Source organism: Lepidochelys kempii, chromosome 28 (assembly GCF_965140265.1).
Source record: "Lepidochelys kempii isolate rLepKem1 chromosome 28, rLepKem1.hap2, whole genome shotgun sequence".
NCBI classification, from domain to species: domain Eukaryota; kingdom Metazoa; phylum Chordata; order Testudines; family Cheloniidae; genus Lepidochelys; species Lepidochelys kempii.
The window spans coordinates 2091657-2109166 of record NC_133283.1 but is presented as its reverse complement, the minus strand read 5'-3'; positions in this window follow the sequence as shown (position 1 = coordinate 2109166).

The following is a 17510-nucleotide window of genomic DNA, read 5'->3' as shown; positions in this document are numbered from 1 at the left end:
TTCCCTGTTTGCTGTAGAGGATGTTGATCAGGTGGTTCCGCAGTTTCTTTGAGAGCGTGTGGCACAAGCTGTCAGCATAGTCTGTGTGGTATGTAGATTGTAATGGATTTTTTACCGTCAGTCCTTTTAATACGATGTCCATCTGTTTGCATTTGGAAAGGAAGATGATGTCTGTCTGTATCTGTACAAGTTTTTTCATGCAGTTGATAGATTTCCACTCCATGTGGAAAGTGTGGGTAGTGACCCTGTCAGCTTGTTTTCTGTGAAATGAAGCTGTAACTATGGCCACAAGGAAAAATTCTTCATTTCTGGACTGTTTGGACTCTTGCAGGATAGAATAACCAACTGAGAAGACAGAGATCCCCAGAGTTACTCTGGGTAGCCCTAAAAGACTTCTGGAAAACTGGCAGATGATGACATATCTCCTACCATTTGCAATTATAGACTGTGATTCACCTGTACATACAGGTGCTGACTTTCCAATGTGCCGGGGGGTGTTTGGCCCCCTGCCCCAGCCCCTACCCTCACCCACCTCACCCCACCCCCTTCCCTGAGCGTGCTGCACCCTAGCTCCTCCCCAAGAGCCTCCCAGGCAGCAAAAAGCAGCTGATTGCAGTGGGTGGGAGGCACAGGGAGGGAGGGGGAGACGTTGATCAGCAAGGCCCGCTGGTGGGCAGATGGCCTGGGGGGGGGGGGGGGAAGGTTCTAATAGGGGGGCTGCCAGTGCGTGCTCAGCACCCACCATTTTTTCCCCATGGGTGTTCCTGCCCCAGAGCACCCACAGAGTAGGCACCTCTGTGGCTGTTAACTGCGTTAACTGCTCAGTAACTCTCACATCTTTTCCCTAGCTAAGAAACCTTTAGTTAGTTTACTATAGAGCTGTCAACCAACATTGTCTTTGGTGTGAAATCTAGGATGCAAACTGACCTGGGTGACTGATGGTCTCTTGGTACTAGGTATCACAGGGGGTAGCCGTGTTACTCTGTATCCACAAAAACAACAAGGAATCCAGTGGCACCTTAAAGACTAAGATTTATTTGGACATAAGCGTTCATGGGTAAAAAACCCACTTTTTCAGATGCATGGAGTGAAAGTTACAGACACAGGCATAAATATACAGGCAGTATTGACAAGGCTAATTCAGTCACGGAGGGATGTGGTCCACTCCCAATAATTGATGAGGAGGTGTCAATACCAAGAGAGGGAAAATTGCTTTTGTAAAAAATTGCTCACTACAATTTTGGGGTTTCTGTCTCACATTTGACAGTATGCCCTGAGGTAGGCACTCATAGAATCATAGAATATCAGTGTTGGAAGGGACCTCAGGAGGTCATCTATTCCAACCCCCTGCTCAAAGCAGGACCAATCCCCAGCTAAATCATCCCAGCAAGGGCTTTGTCAAGCCTGACCTTAAAAATATCTAAGGAAGGAGATTCCACCACCTCCCTAGGTAACGCATTCCAGTGCTTCACCACCCTCCTAGTGAAAAAGTTTTTCCTAATATCCAACCTAAACCTTCCCCGCTGCAACTTGAGACCATTACTCCTTGTTCTGTTATCTGCCACCACTGAGAACAGTCTAGAACCATCCTCTTTGGAACCCCCTATCAGGTAGTTGAAAGCAGCTATCAAATCCCCCCTCATTCTTCTCTTCCGCAGACTAAACAATCCCAGTTCCCTCAGCTTCTTCTCATAAGTCCTGTGTTCCAGTCCCCTAATCATTTTTGTTGCCCTCCGCTGGACTCTTTCCAATTTTTCCACATCCTTCTTGTAGTGTGGGGCCCAAAACTGGACACAGTACTCCAGATGAGGCCTCACCAATGTCGAATAGAGGGAATGATCATGTCCCTCGATCTGCTGGCAATGCCCCTACATATACATCCCAAAATGCCGTTGGCCTTCTTGGCAACAAGGGCACACTGTTGACTCATATCCAGCTTCTCGTCCTCTGTAACCCCTAGGTCCTTTTCTGCAGAACTGCTGCCGAGCCATTCGGTCCCTAGTCTGTAGCGGTGTTGCCGGCACCCAGTGCTGAGAGGCTGAACAACAGCTTGAGTTGGTTCGTTACCCGGTGTGCTACACCCAATAATCACAACGGGGTGGAGAAGCAGAAAAGTTTATTTGCAGCTGCAAAAAGGTACAGGGAGAATAAAATCTCAAATCCTGCACACAGAGCAGGAAGTTACACAGGCTTTTATACATCCTTTTTCCCAGCATACTTATCCAATAGCAAGCTGCCCCAAGTATCCATATAGCCAGCCAATCCAGTTCCCAGCTAGTTCCCTGATTCTCTGTATCATTTGTTAAACTATACATAAAGCTGCTTTATTCAGCATTGTTCTTCCATATCTCCCCTGTTTGGCCTTGCTTAGTTTCAGGCAGTCTGACTCTGCAACATACTGTTGCAGATTCTCAGCATAACTGCTGTGTGTGCCTCCAGGCGGGGTGGGGGCCAAGGACACTTGGGCCTAGTACGCAGAGCTGCTGCGAGTGCCTCCAGACAGGAGGGGGGGCCAAGGACACCTGGGCCTAGTGCGAGGGGGCTTCATCGACACTCGTGGTCTTCCATCCCCTCGAGTTACCTTGTGGCCATGCCCCAGTGTTCCCAACAACTCCCCCCTTTGAGAACACTCAACAGCCTTAGCTCTGAGTTTTCTCACTTGGGCTACTTATTTCTTTACAATATGACTTTGCATAAGCACTTTGTGATAGCCCTGAAGAGAAGGACTTATTAACTTCTGCAAAAGGGCCCTGACACATGAGACTGCACAGCATAATACCAGTAATACAAGCAATACAGGAAAGAGAAGTATCAATAGCAGGCTAAATAAACCACCAAGCCAAGACGACAAACCCCAGCCTGAAAACAAGGTTTGCAACCAATTGTTCTCTGGGGCAGTATAGGCAACCTGTGCTCCGGCTCGGGCATGGGCCTCAGCCTGTACCACCTTTTCATAGATCTCATAACTGCTATCATTTACATATACACAACATCGGGGCCCGACGAGGGCACAAACCCCTGCTTGGGATGCCAAGAGATAGTCCAAAGCCAGCCTGTTTTGGAGGGAAAACGTCCTGAGCTGCTGTACCTCTTTATTTAAAGTTTTTACTGCTGACCCTAAATCACTAACCAAGTCCTCTAACTCTAAGGCCACTTTCTCAAATACCATCTGCAGCTTTACAGTATAGCGGCCTATGCATGCCATGGCTGGCCCAGTAAACAGTGGTGCTATTTTTAGTACAGAGCACCCTACCAGCTTCTCGGTTGTGAGGGGATTCTTCATATTGCCCTCTAATGCCGTAGTCAGTCGCCGCAGGGTCTTTTCTCGTGACTCAACAGAGGTGTCTCGGGCATTTCTAATCTTTCCTTTGGGCAGTGTGGCAGTTATGGAAAGATGAGGAACTCCATGACCTATATAACAGCTACCTGTCCAGTTGGCTGGCAGCACCTTGTAAGCCTTTCGGCCACATACAAAATAGTGACTCTGTAGGGCCCAGTAAGGACTGTTTCTTAAGGGGATTTCTGGGATATTTAAGGCTGCTTTTCCAAACAGTTCATATGCCCCTAGGGGGGCATCCCATCCTCCTGACTGGGTACAAGTGGGGGCATTTCTAATTGTGCTGTTCAAATTACACTCGCCATAGGGACCACTACAAACCCACCATTGGCTTGCTACATTGGAGATATTAACTGAACAGCAAGTTACATTTCCAAACCCCTTTTTTTGTGGTAAGATTATTTGTAAGTGTTTCCCTAAAAGGGGAAGAACCATTACACCCACACTGTTGGCCTCCCCTGTTGGTTTTTATTTAATACCCATCAGCCCACTGTGTAATAACACAGGAGCTCTTTCCCACAGGATGCCCATAGTGATCAGATTGGTTTCGGGTAAAACATAACACTCCCTTAGTGAGTACTGCAACTGAATACTCCTGGTCCTGATAGGTGGCTTGCTGTAAAGAGGTCTTGTTCCAGAACGGTGAGTCCGTTCTTTTCTGCTCTTTGGTGGTGGCTAATTCTGCTAGGGTCAAGGGCAGCATGTCAAGGGGCATTCCCGTTTTCGGGGATAGTGGAGTTGGAGCACATACCCAGCAATCAGTCTGGTTTGTTAAATTAGCAACATGGTGCACAAGCAAAACAAAGGAGTTATGCTCCCGATATGCACAGTTTGGAAATACCAATACAGAGAATAACAATGTTACCCAATTAATTATCACCAGAGTGTTCCCAACCCAGGGTCTCCAGTACCTGGGTGGGCCCATTTTAGCATTAAGGTGCCCGCTATTTGTGTCTTTTAAACAGTAGCTTTAGCCCGAGATCGTCACTAGATGAGGAGTCAGCAGGTTGGACGGTCCACTGTCCTGCTGACGAGGGGGCGGTTACTGCCTTCAGACGAGAGTGATGGATCCAGTTCTTGTGTCCCTCGATCTTTGCCGCTGTATGGTAGATCAGCAGGACGGTATAGGGTCCTTTCCACTTTTCCTGGAGAGGCTTGTCTTTCCAGGTGCGAACAAGCACAGAGTCACCGGGCTGTAACGAGTGAACAGGAGAGTCCAAGGGGAGAGGCTGGGAATCCTTGGTATACCTGTGAAGAAACAAGAGAACAGCAGACAGGGAACACATATACTGTGACAAAAAGCCATTACCCAACTCCCATTCCCCTGACAGAACCGGGGTGCCATTCATAGGCCATGCCCTTCCAAACATAATTTCAAAGGGACTACGCCCTAATCTACCCTTTGGGAGAACGCGGATACGGAGTAGGACGAGGGGCAAAGCATCAGTCCATCGCAGTGAGGCTTCTTGGCACACTTTTGAGAGATGCCGTTTAAGGGTCTGATTGGTCCGCTCCACTACCCCACTGGCTTGCGGTCTCCAGGGCGTATGGAGTTTCCAGGGGATCTGTAAGGCATGTGAGATGCTTTGAATGATTTTTGATGTGAAGTGTGTCCCGTTGTCAGATTCCATCCACAGGGGGAGTCCAAAGCGAGGAATGATCTCCTTAACAAACTTGAGGGCCACTGTTCTAGCAGTGCAGTTACAGCATGGGAAGGCTTCTGGCCATCCGCTGAACCGATCCACTATGACAAGGAGATATTTGAACCCTTGGGTCCGGGGAAACTCAGTAAAATCTATTTGCCACACTTGTCCGGGGCCCGGAGTGGGTTCTAGGGCAGCTGGTGGCACAGGATGTCCTGGTCGGGGGTTATTCTTTTGGCAGACTGAACAGTCCACTTGTACCTGGGCAGCCAGGGGTCGGAGTCCGGAAGTATTTTCCCATTAGTTGGATAAGTGTTTCCCTGCCAGCATGAGTGGTTTGATGTAGTTTCTGAAGCACTGGCCGAATTAGGCCCTTTGGTAAGAGGACTTCCCTTCTGGGGAATGGAGCCATCCCTCCTTTCACAACAGCATAACCCGCCCTCTTTTGCCCATCTATTACAGTACTGCTACCATCAGTGTACCACTCATAATCTGCATTTGCGAGGGGTACATCCTTTAAATCCAGACGGCTGGAGTACTGGACATCTATGATCTCTAAACAGTCATGTTTCTGTTCCTCTGTTTCTGGCAAGAGAGTGGCTGGGTTAAGGGAGGGGCAAGGCTGTAAGGTGACTTCAGAGTTCTCTAACAGCTTAGCCTGGTACCGAGCAATCCGAGCCTGGATGAGCCAAAGCCCTCCCTTTGCATCCAATAAGGCTCGGACCATGTGGGGAGTATAGATTTGCATAACCCCTCCCAATGTTAGCTTCTCGGCTTCCTCAAGCAATAGGGCAGTAGCTGCGACCGCCCGTAAACATGCCGGCCAACCCTTTGCAACCTGATCCAATTGCTTAGAAAAATAAGCCACAGGACGCTTCCATGCTCCTAACAGCTGTGTAAGCACTCCTAGGACCACCCCCCTTCGTTCATGTACATACAACTGAAACGGCTTAGAGAGATCCGGCAGGTCCAGAGCTGGGGCTTCCATTAATTTTCTTTTCAGGATTTTAAATGCCCTATCAGCCTCTGGGGTCCAATAGAAGGGGTCATGATCTGCTCCTTTTACACAGTCGTACAGGGGTTTAGTCCACAGTCCAAACTCTGGGATCCATATCCTGCAAAAGCCTGCCATACCCAGAAATGCCCTGAGCCGCTTACAATTATTTGGAGAGGAACTTGACAGATAGATTCCTTTCACTTGAATGCTGACGCTCCCCTTGCCTTAGCTGTAACCTGATCCCTCTCCACCTCAGACAACAGGGTTCTCAGGAGGATATTACAGTCGTCTCAATTGGCTAGTGACTACTGAGGCACCCCTTAAAGACTGAAATAAACCTGCTTGGGTTTGTTGAGAATTCCCCAGCCTGTGTTTTAAAAGCTGCTAAGTCTATTGGATTGAATGGCACATGGGTGTAAACTTGCATAGTGGTAGCCTGACGTCCATCTGCCCCTGGGCAAGCCACAACCGTCTCGGTAAGCAAAGGATAGAGTACCACCGAGGGGGCAATCTCTGTAACCCGAGGCATCCTACCCTTATAAGGTGGGAGTGTGGGGACCGAAGGGGACACCGGCCCTGCCATTACAGTGGGGGTGGGGGTCTGGGGACTAACATTAGCTACTACCGAACCAGTCGGAGTCAGATTACAGTGCTGTAAAATATCTGGTCGAGTACATAAAGTCAGAAACAAATGCGCATACATATGTTCATTCCATTTCCTTGTTCTCTGACAGAACAGGAGTAACTGAAGGATCGTGTTGAAATTAATTGACCCTCCTGGTGGCCACCACTCCTGGTCCTCTAGTTGATATTGAGGCCATTCAACTGTACAGAATCATTTTAATTGGCTCTTAGTCATTGGATCCGCACCAAATACCTTCCAGTTTGCTAGAATGCACTCTAGGGGCGTACACCGTGCCCTAACCTCTGAGCTCTGTCCCTGTCCCATACCTACAGGGTAACTCTGGGCGTCCCCAGGTTCCAACAGAGCATATAATCCGGATTTTAAAAGGTTCCTACCTTATCCAAGGGACCGGTTCTTCACCGTGGCCTGCAGCTGCTCCTCCCCCATGTCTAAGGGACCGGTTCTTCACTGCCGTCCACAACAGCTTCTCCACTACATGAGTGCGTTGCACCGTTGTGCCCTCTGGGGTCGATCAAATCGCGTCTCCTCCGAGGCCCCCGATGAACTCACCGGTGCGCGCTGGGCGTCGGTTCTCGCCACAATCCTCGACCTCCAGGAGGGGTCCGGGCAAGGTTAAATTGCAGCCTCGAGCCCACCCAGGGACGCCAAAAGCTGTTGCCGGCACCCAGTGCCGAGAGGCTGAACAACAGCTTGAGTTGGTTCGTTACCCGGTGTGCTACACCCAATAATCACAACGGGGTGGAGAAGCAGAAAAGTTTATTTGCAGCTGCAAAAAGGTACAGGGAGAATAAAATCTCAAATCCTGCACACAGAGCAGGAAGTTACACAGGCTTTTATACATCCTTTTTCCCAGCATACTTATCCAATAGCAAGCTGCCCCAAGTATCCATATAGCCAGCCAATCCAGTTCCCAGCTAGTTCTCTGATTCTCTGTATCATTTGTTAAACTATACATAAAGCTGCTTTATTCAGCATTGTTCTTCCATATCTCCCCTGTTTGGCCTTGCTTAGTTTCAGGCAGTCTGACTCTGCAACATACTGTTGCAGATTCTCAGCATAACTGCTGTGTGTGCCTCCAGGCGGGGGGGGGGGGGGGGGGAGCAAGGACACTTAGGCCTAGTACGCAGAGCTGCTGCAAGTGCCTCCAGACAGGAGGGGGGGCCAAGGACACCTGGGCCTAGTGCGAGGGGGCTTCATCGACACTCGTGGTCTTCCATCCCCTCGAGTTACCTAGGGGCCATGCCCCAGTGTTCCCAACAGCGGTGCATGGGATTCTTCCATCCTAAGTGCAGGACTCTGCCCTTGTCCTTGTTGAACCTCATCAGATTTCTTTTGGCCCTATCCCCTAATTCATCTAGGGCCCTCTGTATCCTATCCCTGCCCTCCAGCGTATCTACCTCTCCTCCCAGTTTAGTGTCATCTGCAAACTTGCTGAGGGTGCAATCCACACCATCTTCCAGATCATTTATGAAGATATTGAACAAAACCGGCCCCAGGACCGACCCTTGGGGCACTCCACTTGATACCGGCTGCCAACTAGACATGGAGCCATTGATCACTACCCGTTGAGCCCGACGATCTAGCCAACTTTTTATCCACCTTATAGTCCATTCATCCAGCCCATACTTCTTTAACTTGCTGGCAAGAATACTGTATTAAATTGTGTCAAAAGCTTTGCTAAAGTCAAGGAACAACATGTCCACCGCTTTCCCTTCATCCACAGAGCCAGTTATCTCGTCATAGAAGGCAATTAGATTAGTCAGGCATGACTTGCCCTTGGTGAATCCATGCTGACTGTTCCTGATCACTTTCCTCTCCTCTAAATGCTTCAGAATTGATTCCTTGAGGACCTGCTCCATGATTTTTCCAGGGACTGAGGTGAGGTTGACTCATGGCCATGAGCATGACCGTGGATACCCAGGATAACATAACTGAGAAATAAAGTTAAATTATAATAGTGGGGGAGGGAAGGGGTGTCTGTGTGTGTGCAATATTTTAAATTTATACTCATTTGTCATGTCACTGCTTTCCCATCAGCATAACACCATCTGCAGTGAGGGTTAAGTCAGTACAAATTTTCCACACCCAAGTGACATAGTTATACTGACATAAATTTGTAGTGTAGACCAGAGCTTGGGCTCCTATTTTGGTGGCTCTGGGCCTACTGCACCCTAAAGAACAAAAAGACAAACAACCCAAAATTATTATTTTTTTAAATATCATGACTTGTTGATATATAATTCATATTTGAATTCTTGTGGTTGTTGATCTATTTTGGAGTTGGAGATGTATGTTCAGCAAAAATTACAGTAGATGTTTGCCTTTGAGAAGGATTTCATAGGAGATAGTATAGTGCCTTTAGTGAATATCTGGGGGCCAAGTCCTACACATAAGCAGTGACATGTGAAAAAGCATTGAGGTCTGGATTGAGAGGCAAAGGAACCACTGAGGAAGGCAATCCCCCTTCGTGGATCAAATGAAAATGAAGAAAACTTTGAGACCAGTCAAGGAAATCCATCAGCCTGGAAGTCATATGACCTCAAAGAATAAACATGTGGTGTAGAAATAAGAACAAAAATTGAAAATCACAGTAAAAATATAGGCAGTGTGTAGGCCTGGCTTGACATAACTAACTTGTCTCATGTTGTAGCAGGAATACCTGGGGGAATGGGGAATACCTGGGGGAATGGAAGGTTAAGTTGTCAATACGAGCTTGACAAACAGCATGCTGGAGTCAGAATGTCTGTGCCAGCTAAGACAAAGTCTATGATTCTATCAGCAGCAAGACCCTGATGGTTGGGACTATGGACAAGATAAACCTGAAGTGTAAAGATCTGGTTCCACGTGAACAGCACATGGACGGAGCATGCTGCACAGGGATTTGTTCCTGCAAAGTAACTAAGCCAATCCAAAAATGGGTGATTTAACCATATAGCAAATGCAATGTAACGTGTAAATGTATATAGAGGAAGAGGTCGTCCGCGTAACTTTGGATGGGTGGTACACCCTATCCCCACCCACTACACTTGAGTCTGATCAACTCAGCATAGCTCAGTAGCGTGCAAATGGCAGGAACCTGAATGACATAATCCAGAGTCATACTGAGTGTTTGGGAAGTGGGTGCTGAGATACACCGTCCTGTGGGAGGTGAAATAAAAAAGCTCCTCTGCCCACTCACCAGAGTTTTGCAAACACGGCAGGTAGCTCATCCAATCTATGTAAATTTTATCCCTTCCACCCCTCCCTGGGCCAGGGTTTCCCCTCTGCTACTATCCAGCAGTGCCTCAATCCTGTTCTTGATCCTGGCTCCTACTCTCAACTCCGTCCCTGATTTGCACTTCAACCCCTCTCCTTCCCCTGCTTCAAGCTGTGCAGCCAGTTTGTCCTCTCCCTACCCCTCCCCTCGGATTGTTGCCCCCCCATCTTGCCCCATGAGCAGCAGGGAGCAGATTGCTACACCAAGGGAGGCAGGACGAGGGCAGCAGATGTTACTGAGCATCCTCAGTTCCAGTGATGCAAGGGTGCTGAAACAATTTGTATAGCCTATCCCTCACCTTAAATTTGTATCTATGGCCTTTCACATAAAAATATATATTCCCAAAGCCACCATATAAGAGGGAGATACTTGGACCATAAAGGCCTTAGTTTATTGACCATGGGGGCAGACTGCAAGACTCTTTTTCCCTATCTAGAAGAAGTTTTGGGACTAGTGTCAGAGTTCTAACCTTCTTAACATTTGTTTTTGCCACTGCATAGCAAAGAAACATGTGGAAGCAGGAGAGAAACTCATCTTAGTCCACTGAGCTCCTCCTAACTGCAGTCTAGTGCACAGGACCAAAATTTGTCTGACAAAGCCTGTGTTAAATGCCAGGATCTTCTGCAGAAGTAGCTCTGTGGCATCTCGCCTTGCCAGTTCACACCCTAACAGGGAGTGAGCGTAGGGGGAAGGACTGCAGCTGTAGTTGACGACATAGCACTGATCTCAGCTCTGAGCAGTGGGGATCTCTTTACTCTGATAGCAATCCCGCAGGAGTCTGGTTAAGCAGAACTGAGTCAACTTCTGACATATTACGAAAAATCCTTCCACAGTAGTAAAGATGCTTATCTGCAACAGGAAAGGAGAGAACTTTCTTTCTGTTCTGTAAGCAGCTAGCGATTAGATGAGAGCATAGGGCTAGATCTCAACATCACTTTTAAATAGTTAATGAGACAGTTTCTATTAACATGTATGGAAAAAATATCAGGATGCTAGAGTCTTTATTCAGTAACCCTTTTATTTAAGAAAAAGGCCTATTCCAAATAAGACATTGTAAATATCTTCAATAGTTTCTTCATTTGTGGAAAAGATTTCTTCTTATTGCTAAACAAAAACTCAATGCAGCTTGCAGTCACAAAAAAAGGGTGTAAATAACATTTTAAATCTTATAAGACAGACGACAAAGTGTTTGATTATAAACACCCCCTCCCAGCAGCAGTGTGAGACAGTTCCTGAATATAAAAAAAGCTTATTAAGATCTAGAAAGTTTTCGACAACTAACTTATAAAAATAACGTAGGCACTAAACCACTAGAGAACTTCTCAGGAGGACACTTTGGATCCTACTGCTTACTTCTTATAAGGGAGTGCTAGTGGATTGCAAGGAAACAAACGTGATTTCTTATTCTCTCATTGAGAGAATTTTTAGCAAATCAGTAGTGAATATTCTGAGCATCTTTGGAACCACATGTAAATTTACATTACTTTTAGTTTTCTCTTAGGGGAGACACTAGATATCAAGCTTGTAGTAAGAATACACATTGTGGAGCTGGGAACAAAAGTTGGCTTCTTTCTGTAGTATCACTTAAAAAAAAAAAATCTGTAAATGGAGAGTAAATTTGAAGAAAGGTCACATGAAACCAAAACTATAACTGGGTTCAAAAAAGAATGAGATAAATTCATGGAGGATGGCCAGGATGGCCAGGGATCCCATGCCCCAAGTGTCCCTAATCTCTGATTGCCAGAAATTGGGACTGGCTGACGGGATGATGGATCATTTGATAACTGCCCTGTTCTGTTTATTCCCTTTGAAGCACTTGGCTAGATGGACCATTGGCCTGACCCAGTATTGATGTTTTTATGAAGAATCTACAGCATTTCACCTAGTGTCTGGCATCTTTAGATTTGTGTTTAAAGAGTAATACGCACTCCATGATGGAAACTTGTAAGTAGCGATCTGAAGAGGCTTTCTTGCTGTCTGCAGTTAAAACCACAATGCACAATCCAAACCATGCCACGCTCTGATGGTGACTATGTTCTCTAAGGGGAAACATTTAGCACTGTGGAGAGGCTGAATAAGGACCCAGCTACATGTTCAGAAGAGCAAGTAGTTTTGAGGCTGCCAACTACCTTGCTTGCTTCAGAAGCCATTTTCAAGGGCAAGGGCAATGATCCACCTCTGGTGTTTCTGCTTTACTCAAATGCAGTGGATTCTTACTACAAGACCAGCTCAACAGAGGAAAGAAGTTGTAGCGAAAGTAACAACAGTTGCCTAAGAGGGGTCTATTTTGACTCCAGAAATTTCAATACAAATGTATGACATTTATCTCCTAACTTTTCCATAAAAAGAAAAGGAGGACTTGTGGCACCTTAGAGACTAACAAATTTATTTGAACATAGCTTTCGTGAGCTCTGTAGCTCACAACAGCTTATGCTCAGATAAATTTGTTAGTCTCTAAGGTGCCACAAGTCCTCCTTTTCTTTTTGCGGATACAGACTAATACGGCTGCTACTCTGAAACCTAACTTTTCCATGATTTTCTTCCAATCTCTCCTGCAAAAGGAAGATAAACAATTAAAGTTATTAAAGGGAAAGATCCAAAGTTGTATAAGATGTTAGTCTACATAGCACCCAATTGTAGGGCTATCAGGCCCCTTCCCCCCCACATCCAGTAAACTGTACGAGTTAAACATCATCATTGTATGAAGCCATCAGGAATTTGGGTCAAGCTATAACAGATCTACATACAATGACATTCTGGAACTGAACTTCCCTGCTTTTTGGGGAGTGAATATTAAGTAGCGAAGTGACCAACCTGCCGAATGCCTCTGAAAAAGCCTCAGTCCCAGCTGTTAGGCTGGGTAACTCAGCAACAATAAAACCAAGTTGTTGCAGCTGCTTGAATACCAAGTACATAAATGCATTGTTAGCTAAATGCAATAGTATGCGTGAGCACTGAAGTCACCAAAATGAGGATTGTATAATAACCTTTATTTCCCCCTCCTAAGAGCCTTATGGCTGTGATATGAACTCTCAAAAGCATTAGCCTTCACTGCCAAGGAGCTCTCCCAGAGAGTTCTGAAAAATACGGTTTCCAAAGAATCCTGCTTGTAAGGCGCTCTCTCTCCTTTAGCACTTGAATAGTAGGGTACTGGCATAAAAGCAAAACCTTAGTTTAAGACAGGTTTCAGAGTAACAGCCGTGTTAGTCTGTATTCGCAAAAAGAAAAGGAGTACTTGTGGCACCTTAGAGACTAACCAATTTATTTGAGCATGAGCTTTCGTGAGCTACAGCTCACTTCATCGGATGCATATCGTGGAAACTGCAGCAGACTTTATATACACACAGAGAATATGAAACAATACCTCCTCCCACCCCACTGTCCTGCTGGTAATAGTTTATCTAAAGTGATCATCAAGTTGGGCCATTTCCAGCACAAATCCAGGTTTTCTCACCCTCCACCCTCCACCCCCCACAAATTCACTCTCCTGCTGGTGATAGCCCATCCAAAGTGACCACTCTCCCTACAATGTGCATGATAATCAAGGTGGGCCACCCCCAGCACAAATCCAGGCCTTCTCACCCCCCCCCCCACCTCCATACACACACAAACTCACTTTCCTGCTGGCAATAGCTCATCCAAACTGACCACTCTCAAAGTTTAAATCCAAGTTAAACCAGAACATCCGGTGGGGTATGTGGTTGTTGGTGAGTATTTGCTTCAGGTTGCGAGGCTGTCTGTAGGCAAGAACTGGCCTGTCTCCCAAGATTTGTGAGAGTGTTGGGTCATCCTTTAGGATAGGTTGTAGATCCTTAATAATGCGTTGGAGGGGTTTTAGTTGGGGGCTGAAGGTGACGGCTAGTGGCGTTCTGTTATCACCAACAACCACATACCACACAACAGAACCACTAACCCAGGAACTTATCCTTGCAACAAAGCCTGTTGCCAACTGTGCCCACATATCTATTCAGGGGACACCATCACAGGGCCTAAGAACATCAGCCACACTATCAGAGGCTCGTTCACCTGCACATCCACCAATGTGATATATGCCATCATGTGCCAGCAATGCCCCTCTGCCATGTACATTGGTCAAACTGGACAGTCTCTACGTAAAACAATAAATGGACACAAATCAGATGTCAAGAATTATAACATTCATAAACCAGTCGGAGAACACTTCAATCTCTCTGGTCACGCAATCACAGACATGAAGGTCGCTATCTTAAAACAAAAAAACTTCAAATCCAGACTCCAGCGAGAAACTGCTGAATTGGAATTCATTTGCAAATTGGATACTATTAATTTAGGCTTAAATAGAGACTGGGAGTGGCTAAGTCATTATGCAAGGTAGCCTATTTCCCCTTGTTTTTTCCTACCCCCCCCCCGGATGTTCTGGAGGGAGGGGGGTGGGGGGGTGAGAGAACCTGGATTTGTGCAGGAAATGGCCCAACTTGATTATCATGCACATTGTGTGGAGAGTTGTCACTTTGGATGGGCTATCACCAGCAGAAGAGTGAATTTGTGGGGGGGTGGAGGGCGAGAAAACCTGGATTTGTGCTGGAAATGGCCCAACTTGATGATCACTTTAGATAAGCTATTACCAGCAGGACAGTGGGGTGGGAGGAGGTATTGTTTCATATTCTCTGTGTGTATATAAAGTCTACTGCAGTTTCCACGGTATGCATTCGATGAAGTGAGCTGTAGCTCACGAAAGCTCATGCTCAAATAAATTGGTTAGTCTCTAAGGTGCCACAAGTACTCCTTTTCTTTTTGCTTAGTTTAAGAGTTTATCTCCACCTAAAATCAACTGTTTGTGACATGAGAATAAACTGCAGTCTTGGAACACTGAAGCGAGACAAAAAATACAGGATGTATTAGAGGCAAAATTGTTTCCAGGAATGATTTATGAAGTGTCAGTCATTCTTTAGTTTTCCAACAATAACTAGTTTTCATGATACGTATTTAACAGGATTAAGCACTAACTGAATTTCCTCAGGTTTATGGGTTTACTTAGAAATCAAAATATAGTTTTTCCTGGGAGGAGATAGTAGAATAAGAAGGGGATAAAAAACAGATGCTACTAACCTTTGCATTGAGAAGGTCAATGGAGAATTCAAGGGCAGGCCCACTCCATTCTCCATTGACATTATCTTTTGTTGTAAGTTACTGCTGAGACAAAGGAAAACTCTTGTCCACTCTGACCATTATGGGATCCATGGGTGATATCAGGAGGTGGAAGACATATTTTGCTTCAGCAATACATTGTCAACATGAAAATTAAAGTTTTCAGTTCACCTTCAATGTAGAGAGTTTTCACTAAGAAAGTTGTCTCAAATCCCCCCAAAAAGCTATTTAGCCATTTGGAAGTGTACTTAACATTGCATTTTAACATTTGAAGCAATACCCCCTTTCAGATTCTGAAGGTTTTCCAGCTTTTAGGCTCGACCCAACCCAGTACGTCCATTGCTCAAAGAGGATACGCCATAAAACACCAGCTCTGGATGATGACCTTAACAGAGCATGCCTCTTCCCAACATTAGCCTCAGGGAGCTGGAATCTCTAGGGGTAGTATTGTTCCACCAGCAGAAAACTAAGCTAGGACATTTCTTGTAGCAGCAGCTGATTCTAGACTGGACATCAGTAGCATGATTGACAGACCAAGCCCAGAAAGCATCCAAGAGATCAAATTAAAGTAGAGGCAAATTAATTTTGTGATTCACTCCAAAACAGCTTCAGATTTTAAGTGGATAGTCAGATTTGGGAAGGGTCATGACTTCTTGAAGTCATTATTATGCCTTTTACTTAGTGAACAGCAGGATTACACAGATACAATAGCGAAGAGGAGCCAGGAGGCCTATTGGATTATGAATATTTAACAGTGCCAGGTGTCATCCAGCCACCATGGTGAACCGCAGTATGATTTCACTCCTCCCTCCAACAAAATTGTCATTTGGATTAAATGCCAAAGTAAGAACAGACTGGCTTCTCTGAAGCACCAGCTATGTTGCATCATCGCCAGATATCTCAAGTTGCAGTGGGGAAGGTTTAGATTGGATATTAGGAAAAACTTTTTCACTAAGAGGGTGGTGAAACACTGGAATGCGTTACCTAGGGAGGTGGTAGAATCTCCTTCCTTAGAGGTTTTTAAGGTCAGGCTTGACAAAGCTGGGATGATTTAACTGGGAATTGGTCCTGCTTTGAGCAGGGGGTTGGACTAGATGACCTTCTGGGGTCCCTTCCAACCCTGATATTCTATGATTCTATGATATGAACCGTTCTTAAAACCAGGAAATTAGTTTACCTTGGCCAAGTGGAACCTCCTTATCCCAATCAACTCCACTTCCCAGAGGCACACATTGGCATAATGTTAACTCCTGTTGCAAACCACAGCACACGTTGGCAAACAGGTCTGTCTCAAAGGAATGTGTGCTCTGCTTAATTTGCATTTAAGCAGTAAGCAGTCGTCAAGCAGGAAGAAAGAAAGAAAAACAGCTCCAAAAAAGTGAGGAAAAGCAGCAGGGAAGAGCTTTCCCTATAGATTTTTTTGTCAACTGGGAATGTTTTCAAAGGGGCAGGACGGACAAGGAGGGCGTTAGGATGCTGGCTTTTGTGGGATCCAGTGGAGAGTGCCAGTTCAGGACAAATTGCTGAGAGCAGGGCAATTACGGTTACTGGGGTCTCTGTGCACACCAAGGCAAACCAAACCCGCCGAACAGAGAGGACTTCGGTTTCACCCCCCGGGCTAACCACAAGTCACACAAGCAATTCCCTCAGACACTCCAGTTTCCCAGTACCCCCACCAGGGCCACTCGTCATGGGGCCCAATGGTTATGAAAACCAAGACCCCAGGAAAAGGGATCTCCCGAGCCCAGAGGGCCCAGCCCCAGGAAGGCTGAAGACACCGATGCAGGGGGGGGGCAGACCTAGGGGACTCTGTGCCCGGCCCCCCCACTCACCGCCGGGCCCGGGCAGCCGCAGCGCCAGGAGCCCCCGGCCGGCCGCGCGGACCCGACCCCAGGGCAGCAGGTGCTCGGGGGCGCTGGGGGCTAGTGTCCCTGGCCAGGCGGTGCAATTGGGGCTGGTCCTGCTTGGAGCAGGGGGTTGGACTAGACCCCTCCTGAGGCCCCTGCCAGCCCTGACCGTCTAGGATCCTCACCCCCTCCCCCGCTCGCCTGACCCCGGAGCCCTCCCTCACCTGTGCCGGGGAGGGCGGAAGCGCCCCCCCCCCGGGGCAGGCTGGGAGAGGAAGTTCCTGACCCTCCTGGGAGCGGAAGTGACGTTCGGAGGGGGGGCCGAGGAGGAGCCGGGCTGCGAAGGCGCGCGGGGCGCTGCGGCTCTGCCTGGCTCGCGCGGGGCCGTTGGAGCCTCTCTTGAGGCCGTAGGAGGGTTTTGTGTCTCCCGGCTCTGGGCATGCGCAGATCAGCGGGGGGGGGGGAGAGTCGGGCATGCGCAGAGGCAGAGCTCGCGCGGGGCTGCAGGGCCGGGCCGAAGGGTCTGTGCCGGGGAGACCTTCGTTCACCCCCCCGAGCCCAGCTCGGGCCCCGCTCCCGCCGGAGCCGCCCTGGGGCCGCCCCGGGCTCCGCCCGCCCCGCTGCGGAGCTGCAGCCTCCAGGTACCGGAGCGAGCCC